Genomic DNA, 5,307 nt, shown 5'->3' with positions numbered 1-5,307 from the left:
TGCTTTGATTGTGGAATATGTAACTAGTGGGATTTGAAATGTGGCAAAGGTCAGAAGATCAACTATTTTTCACAATTATCTTTTTGTTTTTAAAAAGTGTTTAAATAAATAAAGGGTTTTTTTTTTTTAAGTTTTATTTATTGGCTATGCTGGGTCTTCATCGCTGTGTGGACTTTCTCTAGTTGCCAAGGGTAGAGTCTACTCTAATTGCGACGTGCAGGTTTCTCATTGCATGCCTTCTCTTGTTTCAGAGCCTGGGCTCTAGGGTGTGTGGACTTCAGCAGATGCAGCCAGTGGGCTTTAGTAGTTGTGGTTCCTAGGGTCTAGAGCACAAGCTCAATAGTTATGGAGCACAAGCTCAGCTGCTCTGAGACATGTGGGATTCACCTGGGTCAGGGGTCAAACCCATGTCTCCTGCATTGGCAGACAGACTCTCCAACACTGAACTACCAAGGGAGCCCTGTAATTATCTTTCTTGTGAGTTTTTATTAGAACTTGTAAGTGAATTAGGAAAGCCTAGAATGAAACTGTAATTTATATAAGACTTTTCCCCCCTGTGTTGTTTCTATTTAGTGAGAGGAAAATAGTGATTTTCATAATAACTGTATTTTTGATAGCATCAAGTTCTTATACAACCCATTTCATATGTATATTTACATATATATACATTTATATATAAAGTTATTCTATAGTCTACATGTATAAATTTTTATATAAATCTTATTTATAGAATAAAATACACAATATCTTTGTAAACTGTCTTCCATGCTTTAACATCATTGAGGATAAGGCAGAGATCTTGTGCTGAGTGATGTTTCTTTATTTCAGGGTTAACTGTATCTACCATCCTTTTTGGCATCACAAGGTCTCTGTTGATATTCTACGTCCTTGTTAACTCTTCACAAACTTTGCGTAACAAAATGTTGCGGTCCATTTTGAGAGCTCCAGTATTGTTCTTCTATAGAAATCCAATAGGTAAGTCAGACACCAGGTTTCTCAGTGAATATGTCTTGTTAACACATTTAGTTCCTGATTACATTTGATATTTGAAAATGGAAGAGATGCTTAGAAGAAAATCACCATTCATTTTCTATGAAAAGCTTCACTAATATTTTTTCCTACCAGAGAAAATCTGAATAGGAGTATGCAACCTTTTATTCCAATTTGTGTGTGTCTATAAAGATAAATGAATGTTTACTTTGCAGGATGATTTATGAATCCATTTGTAAGACATACGAAGCACCCAAGATATGATGCAAATGTGTTGAAATAATTTTGACTAGTTGTTGAAACGTTCCTGTGTTAATAATGTTAAGCTAACTAGGAAGGACCTTCTTCCAGGAACATCTCTATAGGAGACAGGCTGTGTGTTTCTCTTTTTCATTGCTCATCCATTTCTGGGATCACAGAGGTCTGGCATGTGCTCATATTTTGAGGTTTACCTAAATGGTAATGGAAAATTGATTAAAACACAAGATCAGTTAAATGTATACATCGTCTTCAATAAAGTCAGCTCTCTAGTTTTATAATGAACTTCTGGTTACATTTAAGAGGCTTTGTGGTACATAGCAGTTGGATCTTCAGTATTAAGTAACAGTGTCCCTGATGCCTTCCCAGTGGTTGCTTCCTCTACTTTGAGGCCTTTGACCTGTACTGCTTCAGAAGACAGCCTCCTGACCTGGGTTTCTGTGAAGAGTTAGTTCTTTAGTGAACATACCCACTCTGTTCAGTTGGTTACACTTGTGCTGAGGCCCAGGGTGGCTTTGTTTTCTCACAGGTGATGATTGACAGGACCTGTCGAGGCAGGGATGTGACTGGAGGGAGGACAAGTGTAGCCTCAGCCTGGTCATCAACTAGTCATGTGACTGAGGCCAAAGCAGGTAGATTCTACTGGCCAGGCAAATCTCCAGGCAGGATGTTGTCGTGGTCTTAAGTGTGGACTCTGGAACCAACTGGCTGGGTTCAGTCCTGTTGCTAGTTAGCTAATAGTAATAGTTACAGTTATGGTAATACTTCTGTGCTAGTTATTTAATTTCTCTGTGTCTTGATTTTCTTACCTGTACAATGAGGATACTGTTCACACACTTACTAATATCTTGGTATTGTGGGCATTAAGCAGGTTAACAATTCACAGCACTTTGCACATGGGTGGTGCCTAATGAACCTTAGTGAGTACGACAACATGGTGTCTGGGAACTTCTCTCCTGTGAAATGGGAATAACCACTACCCTTTCTGTTCCACAAGACTGTTGTGAGGATTAAATAAGAATGTTGAGGGCAGCATCTTGTGTAGATTTATTCAGCGCCTGTTGTTTAGTCCAGGCAGTGAACAGAGCACAGGATGGTAAACTGCAGAGGCCCACACAGTTTTCACTTTATTATGAAGCCAGAGTGAGGAAGGGATTGGAGGAGTTCATGCTATTATGGGTGTGGAGTTGCTCCACTTTGCCTGTTAATGTGAAAACTACAGTCATAAAGTTGAGACTATTAAGTGGGACTGAATTTCTGTTCTCACAGCCTCTGAGTGTTCATGACCACAGTTAACCAGGCTCTTTATATTCAAGACCTGTAGGCTTCTCCAGATGCTGACTTACTTATCATTCAAGGATTTGGGATCAAGTTTAAATCCTGAAGGCCACTAATCTTAGAACAGTCAGCACGCTATATTTATCTTGTGTCCCCCTCCTGTATCTCTTAGCACGACTTTATTCATTCAAGAAAATAGAAGCCCAAATAAGTACTGCAAAGATAGGCCTGCTTTGCCCAAAAGGCTTAGGGGCTGTAAATTACTTACTGCTTTAGTGGTATATTAAATTGAGCTCTTTCTTATCTTTTATTTTCAAAAGTGGAATTTGTAATGTCCCCTGCATTGCCAAGCAGATTCTTATCCACTGTATCACCAGGGAAGTCCCTAAATACATGTGCGTTAAAATTATTGTTTTGATTTGTTCATGTATTGTTTCTTTTAAGGTTCCTATATGAGGAAATGAGTATTTTCTTGTATCCTGTTCTTGCAGGAAGGATTTTAAATCGCTTCTCGAAAGACATTGGGCATATGGATGACTTGCTACCCCTGATATTTCAAGATTTCATCCAGGTAATGTACCAGTCCTGCCAGAATTCTCCCAGGGAAGAGCACAATACCTGTTTCTCAGGGCCTTCTCACAGGGGCTGAGGGTGGGCTTTCAGCCTGGTGTTGTGCCCTGTTATCTTCAGTAAAGGTTATATTTATGAGAGAAAGGTGCAGTTTGGGAGGCTGAGCTAACATGAGGAACACCTGGGTCAGGAGTGGCTACACAGTCTTGTCAAGGTTGGTCTGAAGCAGTGACATGCTGGGTAAGTGGTTCTCCCTTTGCCTTCAAGGTTTCTGGTGTGGATTCCCTTACTGTGAGCACATTTCATAATAGGGAAAAAAATCACCTCTCATGGAAATATAGCCTAGATGAACTAAATTATGCATTGTATTGCCAGGTGGCTCAGTGTTAAAGAATTCACTTGCCAGTGCAGGAGACACAAGAAACAAGAGTTTAATCCTTGGGTCAAGAAGATCTCCTGGAGAAGGAAATGGCAAGCCACTCAGTGTATTCTTGCCTGGAAAAGTCCATGAGCAGAGGAGCCTGGTGGTCTACAGTCCATGGGGTTGCAGTCAGACATGCACAAGGCACTGTATCACCACAGAGGACAAATATTTACTGCACTATTTTATTTGGATAAAGCCAGTTGTGGTTACTTACAAAGAAAAAATTGGTAAAAATAAGGTGAAAATACTACTTTAACAAGGGCAGTGTTGTTTAGTTGCTAAATTGTGTCTGACTGTTTTGTGACCCCATGGACTATAGCCCACAGAAATGCAGCAGAGATCTGACTGCAGACAGTGTCAACTGTGGGCATGGCTTCAACAGTTACCAGTGTGAACTACACTGAGACTCAGAAGCAGAGGACTTTTACTGCAAAGATGTCTGGTTTTTTTTTTTTTTTCTATTCTGCAAACTTATGTTATAAATGTGCCCTTCTGGGTTTAACTACATAATTTATCACCAGAAATGATTTTTCCCTGAAAACAGTATCACATTTTAATAGTGATTGTTAATTACTTTGAAAAGATTTTGTGAATGGTTCTGTTTCTTTGCTATGGGAAGGTAGGCCAACTTGGGTTTCTGCCATGTACTTACATGGTTAGTTAGTGGTCATAGTCAGATTGCCACATATTTTTTGAATGACATATACAGGGACAGGGATAGATGCTACCTGATTTCAGTGGGAAACATTCTCATTAATGAGGAGGGAAAATTCCAGTCTTGCTGATTTCCAATCCCAGCTCTGCCACTTGTAGTTCAATTATCTTGAAGTTGAAGGTGGAGGTGTCCTGTAGGTCATTGGAAGTAAGAGTTTGGTGTTTGAGGGGGAGACCTTGGATGAGCATGGAGCCTGTGTACCCTTCACTGAGCAGGTAGTAGCTAAAACTGTGAAGATGACAAGATTGCCCAGAGAGAAGGAAGCATTTTAGGGGCCAATATGAGAAGACTCGATATCAGAGAGAAAGCAGAGAGAGAAGGGGAGGAGAGGAGACATACAGTGAATAGCAAGGGAGAAAGAAGGAAGTAGGTTGGGGAGTCAAGGAAGGACAGATCTGCTCAGTGCAAACGAGAAGGTGAGTCTGTGAAAACTTGTTGGTTGATTTGGAATCAGGAGATGTTGGTGACCCGAGAAGCAGGTTTCAGATGTGAGGAGGACAGAGTGCAAAGGGCTGAAAATCTAGGAGGTGTGGAGGGAGTTGAGGTGAAGACAGGCTACTCCTGGAAGGAGTTTGCATGAAGCAGGAGAGAGGTCCATCTGGAATGTAGGGTTGAGGAGGTATTGCTGGTTGTTGGGGTGTACAGTTCGTGAGTTGCATGTATGTGTGAGGTGGTGGGTGGTATTTGTCTCTCTCTCTCCTTCCCTTCAACAAACAGTGATTAGAGTTGAGGTCCTGAAGAACAAGGATGAGTCAGACCCCTCCCCTCATGGGTGGTCTCCTCCAGCCTCCCTTCAGGAGGGAGGCATCCAGAGATTCACCCCTTGCTACCTTTGGAATCCTAATTGTGGGAGCTCTGTGGAGGAAGTCCTAGAAGGCAAACTGGATGTGGGGGCTGGAGGCAGTTAGGGAGCCTGGTCCAGGAGGTGGGCGGAGCTTCTAGGAGGCGACCTTTGATCCCAGGTGAAAAGATAAGGCTGCTGTGGATGGTGGGGCTGGAGGTGCTGCTGGAAGCAGGGTTCCTATGTGGGAACCTATCTTTCTCTCCCTTCACCAGGTGAGAGGAGGGAAGG

The sequence above is a fragment of the Oryx dammah genome, unplaced genomic scaffold (assembly GCF_014754425.2).
Source record: "Oryx dammah isolate SB20612 unplaced genomic scaffold, SCBI_Odam_1.1 HiC_scaffold_24, whole genome shotgun sequence".
NCBI classification, from domain to species: Eukaryota; Metazoa; Chordata; class Mammalia; order Artiodactyla; family Bovidae; genus Oryx; species Oryx dammah.
This window is presented reverse-complemented; position numbering follows the sequence as displayed.